Genomic DNA, 17612 nt, shown 5'->3' with positions numbered 1-17612 from the left:
TAGAGCGCTCGTTCTGCCAACCCAAGCCCGTCTCCTGACTTCGTCCAGGAGGAATCTAAAGTTCGGGGCTCTCCAGAGCCTAACCCGTCAAATCCAAGGGCGGCCTCAGATGAGTCAAATGAGGCCGAAACCTCTTCTGCCGCCGCTAGCGACTCAGACGAGCCATCCACTACCTCTTCTGAGATAAGGCCGCGCCTTGGCCCCTTGTCTGACCCTAGATACATCCTGGCCGAAAGCGGCTGGCTAGGACGAGTAAGTCGCCATCTTGACCACCTTTCTTCGGCCATACCCATGCCGGGGTATCGTTTGTTCTTCCTGGCTGGGAGGACACTATACTTAGTGCTCCTGCTGGCCATTTCGCTGTTTATCGTCTGGCCTTAGATGCCGGACTGCACTTTCCTCTCCATCCCTTTATCACCCGACTTCTTTATTACTACAACATAGGACTTAATCAACTTTCCCCAAATTCAAGGCAAAACATCCTAACTTTCATAATCGTCTGTGAGTTTAAGTGCGTAGACCCGTCCATGGCGGCTTTCTCACAAATGCATTATGTCTCCAAGGTTCCCAAAACTGTTAATGGGGCTTGGGTTAGCGTTTGCAATCGGCAAGGCTACATGACGTCTTGGGACAAGACGTCCAAGATGCATGCTTGGAAGGCCGAGTTCTTGTTCGTCCAAGCTCCGAACGAGGCGGTAGCCAGACGGTATCGCTTTACTAGCCGGAGCGCTACCAACACTGGACGTACAGCGTCCTTTCTGGAGCTGGAGGACAACTCGGCTGAGCAGCTGATGGAATATTTTAAGGTCTCAGAATATTCCATCGATGACATCTCCTTCAAGGGTCCGTCCAACTGGATCCCTTTCAAGGAGATGTTTTACAGCGATGATTTCTTGGTCGCGGCCGGTTTGAGGCCGGCCGCGGATAGAGGTACCCTTCGATAAACTCTAAGTAAACCCCATGTTTCCTAAGTTTGAGAATTTCACCATGCTTTCTTTTCTTATGCAGATTCGGCCAAGGCGAAACTGAGAAAGTCTTGGAAGGGAGATATGAGTGCATCCAAGTTCACCGACTCCCTCTGAAAGAGTTCAGCAAGACTGCAGCTGAAAAAAGAACAGATACCTGGTACAATCTCTTTTTTTTTTTTTTTTTTTTTTGATTGAGCGTCTAGACCATCTTTACATTTCTTCTGCAAAGCAAACGTCCTGAGATGCTTTAGGACGAGCTCCTGCTTCAAGGAGTAGAGCGTCCTAGACCATCTTTGGACGGTTTCCTTCTACCAAAGGCAGACCGTCCTAGATGCTTTAGGACGAGCTCCTACTTCAAGGAGCAGAGCTACCTAGATAATCTTAGGACGGTTTCCTTCGGCTAGAGGCAGACCGTCTTACGATTCTTTTTTGGACGAGCTTCTTCGCCAACCTGAACTTGCCTCGGTTTTCTTTCTTTTTCTGAACGGGGGCCTCCTTTAAGCGAGCCCCGTCCAAAGAAATAAAATATCCCTTGTCGCTTTCCTTATTAACTTGGTGTTGTGTTTCAGAAAAATGCCCCAACGTCCAAGGCGTTGGCGGACAAAGCGGCATCTAAGAAGAGGCCAGCCGCAACTGGCGACGCTCCTCCACCCAAAAAATCCAAAGGCTTCACGGCCAAGAAGAAGAAGCCTTCTCGGCCGATTCCCAAAGTCGAGATTGTCATCCCCGCCGAGGATGATCCTCCAGTCGTTGAGGAGAGGGCTTTGGTTACCTACATCGGCCCTATCGATCAATCTCAGCAACCTGAGACGGTTGCTCCAGCGGACGGATCCGAGGTTAAACCTTCTCATCCGGACCCGGCTTTGGACGGATCTGCCTTCACTGGACCAGTCGCCAAACTGGTAGGGCAGATGCCGGAGGCTTTTAGGACGGCCTTCCGTTCTTCTGGTGAGTCTTATTACTCAAATATAGTTAGAACACTACGAGTTAGCGGGCGTCCGATGAGTCCGTCCAACAAACAAGCCGTGGTTTTCCCGGTGCGAAATATTGACGAGTCTCCTCTTTCAGATAAAGGGAAAGGACCAGCCCCTGACGGCTCTCCCATCCTTTCAGACGATGAATCTTCCGCTGCTGTTGGGAATATGTCACCGGCTGACCGCGAGAAGCTCAAGCTGGAGCTTTTCAAATGCTTCCCTGAACCTTACATCAAGGGGTTGAGGGGAGCATCATCAGGACATGTCGGCTACATGTCTCAACTTGTTGCCGACAACCTTCTTTTTTCTACGCTTATCTTTTATACTTAGAACTTTTTATCTGCTTATACAATCGTCCTGACATTTCTTCGTCTTTTTTTTTATTTTCATCTCTTTGCTCGCAGCATGATAACTGAAGACTGGGCAAGATTGCTCAGGAACGAGAATTTGAAGCTCGTCCGTGACGTGACGGAAGCAGCTGACCATGCTCAGTATGCCATGGCCGAGCAGGAGGTGCTGCACCAGCTGTCCAAGACAGCTTGGGAAAAACGGTCGGCCTAGCTTGAGTCTCACAATAAAACTTATCTCCTTCGGCTGACCGAACTGCTGGACGAGAGGGCGGCCCTGGAACGCTCTCTTAAGGACGAGAGAAACTCAGTCATGCTAATTGCTGCCGAGTTTTTCAAAGAGAACCTCGTCCTTAGGGTGAAGAATCAGGCCCTAAGAGCCGAAGTCACGGCCACAGTGGATGCGGCCATGGAGGCCATGAATACGATCATCGATACCTCAAAGGACTGGGCCGTGCAGACCTTTGGAATGATGGCCGAGGAGGAGGATATCCCCAGGTATGCTCGCCGGCTGGAATTTCAAGAAAGCCTGCACAGAGCCAACATTAAAGGGGAGGAACCCCCCGTCTTCCAAGAGTCTTCAAAATACGAAGAAGAAGAAGAAGATGATGTGGAGGCCCAGGACGAAGAGAACAACGCCCCTCCTGACGCTTAGTTTCTTCATTTTCAATTTTGGCCGCGAGCCACTTGTATTTTAATTATTTTATTTTTGTACTTTTGCTTTAGATTAGGTTGTAATCCTTTCTTCTATCTATGAAAAGTTAACATATTTCCATCTCCAATGCTTTATACTTTAATGCAAAAGACGCCTTGTTTCATGATTGGATATTTATGCCAAGTACAAAAGCAATTCGTCTTAACATACTTCAGACGATTCCCCCAGCTCCTTTGGCCGAGTGTATTAAGGCATTTATCAATTGCCTAGGCTTTAATGCACAAGTATGAAAGCAATTCATCATAACATACTTCGTCTGAACCATTAGTTCTTTTTTGGACGAGTAGGTCAGGACGTTCACCAGATGCCTAAGCAAAAACTTGTGAGTTTAAAAACTGCTAAGTTAATAACTTGTTCGGCCTGAACCTGGACAATCATTCGTCATTGGACAAAGACTTAGTCATTTTTAATAAATTATGCCCCTATATGCCCCCTTCTTGGACAAGGAGGTTTTGATAACCTTCCTTTGTTCAAGAAGGAGAAAAGGCCATAATTTCTAAATAACTTGGACGTTTTTATGAGGGTGATTGCAACCCGTCCATCTTTGTTAAATTATGAAATAACTTGTTCCTTTACTAAGGTTGTTATTTCTAAGTTTTTGGCTTTTGAACGGAAGGTAGGATACCTTTAATTTACTAAGGCGTCCTAATTCCAGCCGACCTTGTTTAGGAGATGTTTAACTTTTTAAGTAAACAAGCGGCCAATTTATGTAATTATTAATTTTAGGATGATAACATGTTCAGCCCATCTCCTAATGGAAGGTTTATTTATTTGCAGCTCTGTTGTGTTAGCTAGCTTTGGACGATAGTATATAACTTAAGCAAATAAATCAAACAGAGTCATAGAGAAGTAGAGTTGTATTATATGAATTTTGCTTGACGGATAGTCAAGGTACATGTATACATTCTACTTTTTTCATTGTAATGCATTAAGAGTATATTACAATATATCAAGATGCCCTAAACAAAGTATTTCTTCAAAGTATCAGAATTCCACATCCTAGGAATAGGACGTCCGTCCATACCTTCCAGACGAAAGGTGCCATTCTGAAATACTTCGATTATTTTGTAGGGTCCTTCCCAGTTAGGGGTGAGCTTTCCTAGCTCCTTGGCTCGGCCGACTGCTTCCATTTTCCTGAAGACGAGGTCTCCAAGCTTCAATGGACGCCTTGCAACTCTTTTGTTAAACTCCCTTGCCATCCTTAACTTATAGAGTTGCATTCTCAGCAATGCATTGCCCCTGACTTCAGGGACTAAGTCCAAAGCCGTCCGAAGAGCTGTCCAGTTAGCATCTTCTGAGTACATCATCACCCTCAAGGTTGGTTCTTCAATCTCAATAGGAAGGATGGCCTTAGAGCCATATACCAGCATGAATGGAGTTTCTCCCATGGAGTTCTTGGCCGTTGTCCTTATTGACCAAAAGACCAGCTGCAATTCTTCCACCCATAACCCCTTTGCATTATCTAACTTCTTTTTGATCCCGGTCGACAAAATCTTATTAAAAGCCTCGACCTGCCCATTGGCTTGTGGATGAGCTACTGCAGCAAAGTGAGCTTTGATTTCTTGATCGGCCAACCATTGACGAAGCTTGGGTGTTTCAAACTGTGGCCCATTGTCAAAGACGATCGACTGGGGCATACCAAACCTTTTAATGAGGTTCTTCCAGATGAACCCTTTGACGTCATTGGTGGTAATGCCTCTTAATGCTTCAGCTTCAACCCATTTTGTAAAGTAGTCAACAGCTACTATTACAAACTTTTTCTGGCCGGCAGCAATAGGGAAGGGGCCAAGAATATCCATTCCCCATTTAGCAAAGGGGAGAGGGAATAGGATTAGAGTTAAGTAATTGGACAGTTTCTGATAGATGTTGCCATGCTTTTGGCAACTATCACATTTCTTTGCATAGAGCAAGGCGTCCTCCTTTAAGGTCGGCCAAAAATAGCCAGTCCTTAGAGCCTTTTCTCCTAACGCCCTCCCTCCAATGTGGGAAGCACAGGCTCCTTCATGCAGCTCTTTTAAAACGTCCAATCCCTCCTTTCTGCTGATGCACTTAAGAAGAGGCCGGTTGTAGGATTTTTTGTATAGAGTCTCATTCCACAACTCGAACCACTTGTCCCTAGCCTTCACGTACTTAGCTTCTACAGGATCAAGAGGCAACCGGCCAGTCTTCTTGTAGTCAATAATGGGACTCATCCACTCATCTTTCCGGCTGAGAATTAGAACCTCCTGGGCATCGATGCTCTAGGCCGCCTTGACCTCCCAGAAGACTGTTCTAGGGACATCCCCTTCAGCCGAATTGGCTAGCTTAGAGAGAGCATCAGCCTGATGGTTTTCAGATCTAGGTACTTGATCTAGGACGAATCGTTTCAAAGACTTGATCTCCTCTTTGATCAAGTTCATACACTAGTACAGAAAAGGTGATTTGCGTCGGATGTGAGGCGCCTATTTGCGTCGGACATGGGTCCGACGCCAAAGGCCTCGACGCAGATAGCCCATACATGATCTGCGTCGTACGTTAAACGACGCAGATATAGTAGCTATTTGCGTCGCACTGTGTATACGGTGCGACGCAAATTCCATTGTGTGAAAAATAAAAAAACGCAGTACTAAAGCATGAATGCTTTAGTACTGCGTAGGAGAAAAAAGAAACGAGACAAAAATTAAACAAATCGCCAAATATCATTTCTGATTTAGAAGTTACCAGATCTAACATACAACAAAGATGATAATTAAACGCCAAAAATTAAACGAAAAAATCGCCAAAGGAACATTGCAAATATTATCGGATCTAACATATATACAACAAAACAAATCGCCAAATATCGTTTCTGATTTAGAATTTACCTAAACAAATCGCCAAAAACTAGACAAATATCAAAAATTAAAAAATTGGATCCAATATACAACAAAACACGAAATTAAAAAACTAAACCTACAATATATACAAAACAAATTACATTGTAAAAAATTTAAAACTGAATCTAAAAAGGAACATTGCAACGGTTCGATGTATTCGAGGGAGACGACTTCGAGAAGAACCACTTCCAGATCTGAAAATTATAGAGTAAATTCTAAATCAGAAAATAAACCCTAAAAATGCCAAAAAGTAAACAAACAAAATTGATATAAAAAACAAAAATAAAAACGAAAGAATAGAGTTTTTAATTTTCATTTGCATGAACCAAATTTTTAGTTTTTCAGATCTGAATATGAAAAACGAATTTTCAGATTTGAAAACGAAAAAGAAAATCAGATCTAAAAATAAAACATATCAGATTTAAACATTGAAACAACTTCGAACCTGTCAAAGCTGAAATCGTTCGCTGAAATTGTCCAATATAATGAGAATTTGAGAAGGAATGTCGCCAATATGATGTGATGCAAATGGGCTGAAATAATCCGTTCAAGTCCGAATTTGAGAAGGAATGTGAGAAGGCCGAATTTGAGAAGGAATGTGAGAGTTTGAAGCGGCGGAGTCTTTGAGGAGAGAGAGAGTTTCTGAGAATGAGAATTGAAGAGAGAGAGTTTCTGAGAATGAGAGTTGAAGAGAGAGAGTGTGAGGCGCGGCTGAGAATGAGAGAGAATGTGAGGCGCGGCTGAGAATGAGAATTGAAGAGAGAGAGTGTGAGGCGCTAGGGTTTATGGAATAAAAAGGGTAGGTAGTGGCCTCGTGGCTTATGTGCGTCGCACATTAAATAGGTGCGATGCAAATTAGGTATTTTGCAACGCACTTATAAGACGTGCGACGCAAATGGGCCATGTTGTGCGTCGCACTCCTCCCACGTGCGAGGCAAATTCCAACTGTGCGTCGCTTCCGTGTCTAAGCGACGCAAATTAGGGGACGCAAATCGACTATTTTGTACTAGTGATATATTTACCCATGGACGCCTCCTTACACTCAAAATCCCCATTCACTTGACTGACTACCAGCAGAGAGTCAGTTTTAGCCTCAATCTCCAAGGCCCCAGCCGCTTTGCACATTTTTATGCCGGCTAAGAGAGCTTCATACTCTGCCTCATTGTTTGAAGCCTGGAATTGGAACTTCATTGCATACTCAAATTTATCCCCTTCAGGTGATTGGAAAATGATTTTGGCACCACATCCATTCACAGTGGATGATCCGTCCACCATGAGGGTCCAATGCCTCTTCCCCTCTGCTGGATCTTGGACGCTTTCTACCATAGGCCGGGTAAGCTCTACAATAAAATCCGCTAGAGCTTGCCCCTTGATTGCTTTTCGGGGCTCACACGTCAAATCAAACATATTGAACTCAACGGCCCATTTCAACATTCGGCCAGATGCGTCCATCTTATGCAATACCTGCCTCAGTGGCTGATCTGTATAAACAAGAATGCTATGGGCTAGAAAGTAAGGCCTCAACTTCCGGCTGGCCATTAACAGCGCCAGGCCGAACTTCTCAATTGACGAATACCTGCTCTCCGCATCTTTTAGAACATGGCTAACAAAATAGACGGGTATTTGCACTGACTCTCTCTCAGCCAAGAGAACAACGCTTACCGCGAATGGAGATACAGCCAGGTAAACGAATAGCTTTTCTCCCTCGGCAGGACTGATCAGCCTACGCAGCTGCCGAAGATGATCTTTAACCTCCTGAAGCGCAGCCTCAGCTTCTTCCTTCATTCAAACTTGGCATTCTTTTTAATAGTTGTAAAGAAGTGGTGACATTTGTCCCCTGATTTTGAAAGGAACCGTCCAAGGGCAGCCAAACATCCCGTGAGACGCTGAACTTCTTTGACCTTTGACGGCGAGGTCATATTCATGATTGCTTGAATTTTGTCGGGGTTGGCCTCAATCCCTCGCTGATCGACCAAAAACCCCAGAAATTTCCCAGCTACCACGCCGAATACGCATTTCTGCGGATTGAGCTTTAGCTTGTACTTCCTCAAAGTGAGGAAAGTTTCTCTCAAATCGTCCAGATGATCCTTTTCTTCTCGACTCTTGACGATCATATCGTCGATATAAGCTTCCATATTTCTCCCAAGTTGTGGCTGAAACACAGTGTTGATAAGCCTTTGAAAGGTGGCCGGCGCATTTCTCAGGCCAAAGGGCATTCGAAGCCAGCCATACAGCCCTTTATCTGTGATGAAGGAGGTTTTATCTTGGTCGTCTGGCCACATGGAAATCTGGTGGAAGCCTGAGTAAGCGTCCATGAAACTCAGCAGTGCATGACCTGCTGTAGAATCAACCAGCCGATCAATCTTGGGCAACGGAAAGTTGTTCTTCGGACAAGCCTTGTTTAAATCCGTGTAATCAACGCACATCCTCCATGTGTCATTCGGCTTCGGAATCATCACCACATTTGCTACCCAATCTGGATAATAAGTTTCACGGATGAACTTATATTTGAGCAAATTTTGAACCTCTTGGTCAACGGCCTGATTCCTGGCCGGCCCAAGATGCCTCTTCTTCTGCCGGATGGGCTTCTGCCCCGGCTCAATGTTTAGCCTATGCACCGCAACCTCAGGATCTATCCCACGCATTTCCTCTACTGTATAGGCGAAAACATCTTCAAAATTCTCTTAGCAGCTTGATCAAAGCGTCCTTGATCTCAGAATTCAGGACGGACCTAATCTTCAATGTTCTTTCTGGACGATCTGGTGCTAAATAGATTTCTACCGAACTTTCTACCGGCTCCGGACGTTCTAGTCCCAGACTCATTATTGCCATAACCTCCTCAGATGAATTCTTTTCTTCTTTAATAGCCAAACACTTTCTTTTCTTGCTGGGCAAGAGTATTGACGGCTTGCTCTCAGAGAGAGGTAGCCCTTGAACCTTTTCTACTTCTTGCTTTAGCTCAACAATCTAACCCTTTACCTTCTCGGCCGAGTCATTCTCCCGGACCTTTGGATGCTCTGCCTTTTCTTTCCATGATGATGGTTTGAGAGTGGTAAGGTAGCATCCTCTAGCAGCTTGCTGATCTCCATAGAGAGATCCAATCTTCCCCCCATCACACTCAAACTTCATTAGCATTGAGTGGGTCACGATAACAGCCGTGATGTGATTTAAGGTAGGTCGTCCGAGAATGACGTTATAAGCGGTCAAGTCTCGTACTATCAAAAATTTCACAAAAAGCGTCCGGGCAGCATCTTTCTCCCCAACCCTGACGGGTAGAGTGACGGTCCCCATGGGATGGATGATCCCTCCGCCGAAACCGATTATAGGGTGATTTACAGGCACCAGAGCATTTTTATCAAACTTCAACCGAGACAAACAATCAGCACTGATTATATCAGTAGAACTTCCGGTATCAATCAAAATCCGCCTAACCCTGAGGTTGGCAATCTTCATTTTCACAACTAGGGGGTCATCATGCGGCGTCCTTATCTTACCTCGGTCCAGCTCGCTGACCACTATTTTGGGGAAAGGATCAGACTCGGCCTGGTTAGTGAGCATAACCTGACTGAGTTCCCTTAAATAGTTTTTGTGGCCGCGATTTGTTGGACCGCCGGCCGCGAATCCTCCTGAAATGGCCATTACAACATCATCATCCGTGCTATCACCATCCATCTTTCTTCCTTGACGGTTATCTCTTTTCTGGAATTTCGTTCCCGACGAAGGCAGATAGTTGTTCATCTTACCCTTTCGGGCCAAATCCTCTAATGATGTCTTCAAGTGTTTGCATTCATTGGTTTCATGTCCACAATCTTTGTGAAAATGACAATACTTGCTTTTGTCTCTGTTACGGTATGGCGTCTTCATTTCGGCCGGCGCCTTTAGCTCATGCTGATCTTTATCCATAAGAATGGAATATTGATCCTTGTTGAACTCTATAGGTTCAACTGAGGCCGCCGGCTCAGACCGCCTACCCCTCTTGGACGAGGTGGTCAAAGAAGTCATTGCCCAAGTTTCAGCTTTCTTGGGCGGATTCTTTTTTGGCTGAACAACCTCTTCTACCTTCTTTACCTCCGGCTGCTTTACCTCAGCACAAACCTTCGTGGCATGAATGAATGCTTCAACCTCCTTCAGAGCTTCTGCCAAAGTGGTGATCTTCTTCTTGACCTAATCAAACTTAAAGCTTCCTAGTCTTAAACCTCTGATGAAGGCGTCAAACGCCACTCCCGCATTCAGATCCTGGATCTGCAATGCTTCTAGATTGAATCTCTTCACATAACCTCTCAAGGCCTCTTTAGGACCCTGAATCACCTTACCCAAGTCCATGCTTGTTTTTTGTTCTTGACGATTAGCCACAAAGTGACTAGTGAACAGGATACTGAGCTCAGTGAAATTGTTCACTGAGTTAGGCGACAAATTGTTAAACCATTTCTGAGCTACTCCCTTCAACGTAGCTGGGAAATTCTTACACCAAGTAGCATCGTCCACCCCCTGGACATACATCTGATGCTTATAGGCTGATAGATGATCGTCTGGATCTGTTGTTCCATCGAAAGGCTCGATGGTCGGGAGCTTAACCTTTGGGAAAGGAGGGGACTCCATAATTCTGACCGAGAAAGGAGTTGGCCAATTTATCTGAAGTGCCTCAACCTGACCCTCAATGGGTATGTGCTCCCGGCGATACTCCTTTAGTACCGGATTAGAAGAGGTGTTAGCTAAGGCTTGACGCCTGTACACCATTGGCTGCAGAACTGTTTTTTCTTGCCTTGGCTGAAAAGCCGAAGGTCCATGACTTCTCCCTACTGTTCTGGACGGGAGCTTTACTAACAGATCCTTCATATAAGGAGTAGAACCAGAGGCCGAACGCTGTTGGGCTGCCGCTCTTTTGGCTTCCAGATATTCCCTAGCATCAGTTTCCATTTTGTGGCCGGTAGGGGGAATATTGTCTCCTGGACGGACTACCAACCTCCAGTCCATCTTCCTCCTAGAGTCACTAACAGCTGGCCCCTTCCCCTTGGAAAGCGGCCTGGTCAACTCTGGCCGAGGTGGCCGGCTAGTCCCTGGACGACCCTCTTTGGATCTCCCTTTGAGTGGCTCTGCTGCCTCTCCTCCTGGACTTAGCTGAAAGAACAACATATTGTTCTTAATCTGCTCTTCCATGACAGCGGCCATTCTGGCCTGGAAATCATTTAAGACATTCTCCAAGTGACCAGCTGTCATTGGATGATCAAGGTTTTCCTGAATGACTGGGGTCACAGTCCTACCCTCCAGATGGACGGCAGCATGGCCTCTGTCCCGTCCACTGGGTGGCCTCTCGTCATTCACAGTGTCTTCCACTTGAACTCTAAAACTTATGTTCCTTGCGACATTCAATGAATGACAATCCGTCATTGTTGCGTCTCCCCACAGACGGCGCCAAATGTTACGTAGTACGAAACTAGTAAACTAATACAATAACTCCCAACCTTAGATTCTTAATTTGGAGACTTGTGCAACAATGATTGGCTCGGATCTCGGTGCAAACCTCTGACCAGCAACCTGCAAAAAGGGACCCACCGTGGAGGTTTGGGTGGTATTTCCCCCTCCGATGCTTAAGTCAGATATCAGGGCTATGAAGGAACTTTTAGAGAGAGAAAGTAGAGAGAGAGAGAGAATTTATGGCAGAATAACAATACTATGCTCTGAAAAACGTACCTTTCTCCTGATTTCAAGGAGTATTTATATTGTTTGAAATGACTGATGTACCTTGATGTCACCCTAATTTGGGAGCATCTGATTGGCTGAGCAATAATATCAAGACACGTGGCAAACGCTGATTGGTCAGTACATTTTACCCTTTAGCTTAATCAGGCTTTACTTCATTGGGCCTAAGTACAATTTCAGGGCCATAAGGGAGCTTTTCAGTACACCTTTTTCTCAGAAAAATGTACTTTAGCCCAAAGAACCTGCAGGCCTTTGTACTTTTCTTTGCATAGGCGAATGCCACATGTAGGGCTGAGATAGTGCCATGTGCCATAAGGGTAGCCGTTGATTTTTAGGCTACAACAAGCTTAAATAGCGTGACACTTGTGTGGATCTTTCGGTCATACTAGGCCAGCTAGCCCAAACCCTCCATTCATAGAACAAACTTATGATCAAAGAAACTCTCTTGAAAATCTGGTAGCTCAAGGACGGCCAATTGTACCTCCTGGGCCACAAGAAGCTGGGCCGAGTAACTGGGTTGATAGGGCGCAAGAGCAGGCCCTCAATGATTTGCATGGTTACCTAGATATTAGACTGCATCCACAAAATCATCCTCTCTCTAACTCCAGCAACGAACCAGATGAGCTTCGTAACATTTCGCAAATTATTAATAGTCGATTTCGCATATCTCCTCCACCCTTTACAGATTTTCTTAACCCCCTGTTGTAGGAACATCGAAGTATTTATGGAGAGGAGAATTCTAATGGATGTTCGGAGGAGCGTTATTCACCAACGTCTCCTCTTGATATTCTGCAGATTAATGATGATCTTGTTTCATCTTCAGCAAATAATGCTCAGAACAGTCAAGACGAGGTAAACTTGAGAAGCATAGTGCTAGGCCTACCTGTTTCAGCATCCATGTTCATGGGAAAAAGATGACGAGATGTTCCAAGAGTCAGTCGCTAGACACATATTTCAAATTTGGAGGTGACGAGTTCCAGGCTCGAATCAAACGCCACAAAAGAAGAATGGAGGAGTGGGACGCCAAGGGCGATTTCACTATTCCTAGGGGTCCAAATGAAACGCCCATGAGGAGCAAAGCTATCACAGATGTAGATATGGCCACGACATTTGGGGTTATACCAGATGGTAACATCACATTACAAAAAGAAAATATACGGGCAGCAGCTACGTCACCTCCACAATAGATTTCTCAATGGAATAGGTTGAAGAAGAAATCCGTCTCACCAACTGATCGTGATATGGCTCAAGCTCAGGTTACGACAAACGAATTTGAGAATGTGGTTAATGAAATGGTATTCCAGCTGAGTTTGGCAGTAGGAAAAGCACAGGAAAGTAACATTAGGGAAGTGGTTGACTCTCATGAACCACCAAAGTCATCATGAATGTCCTTGCATGGAATTGTCGAGGACTAAAATGACTCAAGTAGTCCGACAATTCCATACCTCAGATGACTCATCTCGAGTTATCATCCAATTTTTTTGTTTCTGCAGGAGACTAAAACTAATGTAAATAAAGTAGTTAATGTACTTAGATCAACTTGTCCCTCTTCGTTTTGTGGGGTGGATGCTGTAGATACAAGGGGTGGCCTAGCGATTTTTTTTTGGGGGCCGTTTGCTGTGGATGTAGTTGATCAATCTAGGAGATTTATTTTCTGTAAAATAACTGCTCTTAATGGGAAGATCTGGCATTGCCTTTTCTTGTATGGTGAATCTCAAGTTGAACACAGGCCAGCATTATGGGAAGAGTTGGCCCACCTCTTGCAACACTACACAAATTATTTAATCATCGGTGATATCAACCAGGTGGATGCATATTCGGAAAAAATAGGGGGTGCTTCGCTAATTAGGGGATGGGAAGACTTCACTTCATGGAAACACAACCTTCAGTTAAGAGATATACCTTTCTATGGCCCTCGCTATACTTGGACAAATAATAGGAGTGATTGAGAACTTATAATGGAACGACTGGATAGAGCTTACGCCTCTCAGGAATGGTTGGACGAATTCCCGTTGACCATCCTTCAGAACTTTCCTATCATTCAATCTGACCATGCTCCTATTTGGCTCCAAACTGCACCTCGGTCAACTAAACCTCTTCGGCCGTATCAGATCGAAAATTGGTGTTTGAGACACCAGAGGTTATAGCTATTATTCTTGAAATCTGGATGATACATATTGGGGGATCGGCCATGTATTGTATGACTAGGAAACTGGATTTAATTCGTAAGCGGCTCAAAGCTTGGTGCCTAGATAAAAGATCTTTTTGGGTAATCAATTGGAGAACGGTGTTTAGTGAATTACAACATCAAGTAACCAAGTTCAGACAATTACTTAAGGAGTCTCGTTAGTCCTCAATCATCGTTCAATAATGAATGAAGCGACGACGCTAGCTTTAACCTACTGGCAACAAAGGATCAAAGATAGGCATCTGCAGCTAGGGGACATTCCCTCAAAAATTTTATTCAATAGACTACGACAAAAGAAGCAGCGAAATTTCGTCTACATGCTTCGAAACCCCGCTGGAGAGTGGGTTGATAGTAGCGACGATATCGGCCAATTGATCCAAACATACTTTAGAAATCTTTACCAAGCTTCACACGACAATCTCATGGACAACAGTCAAAGTTGGGAAGAAATCGACTTAGTGCTTCGGGAGCTTAACTTACCTCGTATTTCGTCTAGCGATTCGCTGAGATTGATTTCCCCAATAACGGACCAGGAAATCAAACACGCGATCTTCGACATCGCTCATGGGAAATCACCAGGGCTGGACGGTGTCCCAGCAGAATCCTATCAAATCCACTGGGAATATATCGGGCCCTCAGTCATTCAAGCAATTAAACGTTCTTTCTATACTGGCATATCCTGAGAGAATGGAACAAAACATTGTTGGTCCTAATCCCGAAAGTTACACCCCCGGAAGAGGTAAGTCAGTTTCGTCCAATAAGCCTCTGTAACGTTGTTTATAAGTGTATTGCAAAATGTATGGTCAACAGGATGAAGCCTCTTCTACCAGGACTAATAGATGAATACCAAAATTCTTTCGTATCGGGGCGGCATATGGAGGATAACATCTTGATTTCTCAAGAGTTGACTCATATAATTAATAAACAACGCTCGGGAACTCGCCACCTGACAGCATTGAAATTAGATATGAATAAAGCTTATGACCGAGTTAGATGGGATTTCATCCTAAAGGTTCTAGCGGCCTATGGGTTCCCCGCCTATTGGTTACCGCTCATTCAACAATGTATTGAAACAGTTTCGTATAGGGTTATGGTGAATGGGGTGGCGACGCCATCCTTTACCCCCACAATGTGGATTGAGGCAGGGAGATCCACAGTCGCCATATCTATTTCTCTTTTGTATGGATATTCTCTCTCGAATGACTACGTTGGCCACGGATCTAAGACTATTTCAGGGTATAAAGATCGGAAAACAAGGTCCGACAATATCTCACCTCTTTTTTGCAGATGATGCCCTATTCTTCTTTCGGGCATCTGAAGAAGCATGTAATGCAGTTAGCATAATAGTAACAAGATTTTGTGTGTCTCGAGACAGATGATTAATCGGCATAAATCATGTGTAAAGTTCAGCCCGAATATTAGTTCAGATCAACGACTCACCTATAGAAATGCTCTTCAGATGACAGACAAACCATCGCTCGGCACGTATCTGGGATCATCAATTGACATTCAGGGTCCGAAGGTTCAGCACTTCACACCTCTACTAGACATAATCTCAAACAAGATAGCTAACTGGAACCACGGTCTTCTTTCGCAATCGACGAAGCTCATAATCATTAATTCCATTTTGGTAGCTTCCATTGTGAACCACTTGTCCATTTTTCCGATTCCAGTTACTATAACCAATAAGTTGGATGCGATGTTGGCACGCTTCTTCTGGAAAAACAATCTCCTGAAACGTATTCACTGGAAAGAAAGGAGTTGTTACATCAAACCGCGTGGTCAGGGTGGTCTTGGAATCCGTAATATTGGTTGCTTTAATAAAGCGCTACTAATGAAATAGGTGTGACGCATTATCCAGCACCCTCAATTGTTGCTCGCTAAGGTGTTTCAATCACACCACCAACAGAAATCCTAGATCCGAACATCTCAGTACAATATGTCTTTGGGGCGTCGCGGCCTCGTTAAGGCTAGCCAAACTTTGCAGGGTTACTGTGCTTGGAAAGTGGGGAATGGTACCTCTATCAGAGCTGCCACACAAGCTTGGGTGAATGGTAAAATTCTGATTTGTCGGGATGAGATTACACTCCGCGAAGCGGCAAACATTACAGTTGAAGACCTTATTTTACCAAATAACCAGGGGTGGAATAACCGACAGATTCATAGACTGTTCACCCCAAATGATGCTAGACTCATTCAGGGGACTGAACTACCATCTCGAACTACTGAAATCGATAGGATTTACCAGCCTTTGGCCCGATCTGGGAGTTACTCCACGAAGTTCGGGTATGGGTTATTGTTACAACACCAGCAAAAAAAATCAGCAGCATGACAATTCCAGAGACATCGAACTTCTTTCGGCAACTCTGAGGATTGAACATCATGTCAAAGTGGAAAATATGGCACAATTGTTTGGCCACATCTTCTAATCTCCTCCAACGAGGGGTTTCGACTGCTAACCAATGTCAAACTTGTTTGCATGACAACGACGATGACCAACACATCTTCAGAAATTGCCCCCTTGCTACTGAGGCTTGGGAAGGAAATGATCTCCAAATCCATTCCCACCATCAACCGGAGTTACCGCTTGCACAATGGCTAAAATTTTGGTTTGGAAAATATCTTTACCGCAGTTTATCGGTACTCTGTGGGCTATCTGGAAGGCAAGGAACGCGCAAATATTCCGCAAGGTGAGGGCCACAACACAGGTTTTAAGAACCTATATAAGAGAAGGCGAACAACATCATTCACGCTTCATCGCGAATGACTCTCCGACGATAATCCCTCCTCCGGCGCCCAACTATGATTCTCCACCGGGCTTTATTTTCACCAGCCTTGGGCAATCGGAAAACGATACACCGGACATCATTATCCAGATAGATGGCTCTTGGGAAAAAAATTCTGGGTTTGGAGGAGCTGCTTGGGTAGCACTACAGCATGGGCAACCTCTTGGTTGTCAAGGATCATTTTTGTATCCGGCTTCAGCTCTACAAACAGAAGCAGCGGCATGTCTCTCGGCTATCAGATGGGCTCGCACAACAAATTTCTCAAAAATTCTCCTTATCATGGACTCAGTGGACCTGGTCCAATTCCTAAGACATCAAACGCATGCAGATATAACTATTCACCATACACTGAAGGATATTCGGGAAGAAGCGGGCACTCTCCAATGGTGTCGCATTTTGAAGGTCCATTGGGCTCAAGTCCAGCAGGCTCATACGATAGCATTAGGTAGAGGAACAATAGGTTTACTAACGTTTAAATTCTATTGTACGTTGATTAGATGTCAAAAAAAAAATTCAACACAATCTCGAAATCTCAATCTCAATTGAAACACAGTGCATATTACAGTGCCATAAGTTTAAAACTCGGTTTTTTGCATGATGAAGTTTAATCAAATCGATCATATTCATTTGTAATTAATATCTTGCAAATTGACACGTGTATATTTGATTGTCTTATTATTACTTTTTCACCTTTAAAACGTGTATTTCTTTTTCTTATCAAAGACCTAATTAAATATTCAAAATTCAAGTTGAATTATTTAGACCATTGGTTTATGATATTAGTAATTTGATTCTTTAATGAACAGACCAAACTAAATTAATTTAAGGTGCATGAAATTGAAATCATTTGATCGTTTAATTGCATAAACTTAGAATAAAAATTGTGTTTAGTAGAGGCTTGCAAGGACGAATGTGATTCATGACCATGTTCGTACTCTCAGCTCCAAAATCAATTTTTGGTTTGTTGACTAATTATGAAGTAATGACAGAATAATCTACATTGGGTAACTCTGTTTCGAATGTTCATTTGATTTTCCAACCAATAGGTTCATGAGTAATCCGTTATACACTTTATTACA

This window comes from Beta vulgaris, chromosome 8, assembly GCF_026745355.1.
Source record: "Beta vulgaris subsp. vulgaris cultivar EL10 chromosome 8, EL10.2, whole genome shotgun sequence".
Classification (NCBI taxonomy): Eukaryota; Viridiplantae; Streptophyta; class Magnoliopsida; order Caryophyllales; family Amaranthaceae; genus Beta; species Beta vulgaris.
Note: the sequence above shows the minus strand (reverse complement) of the source record.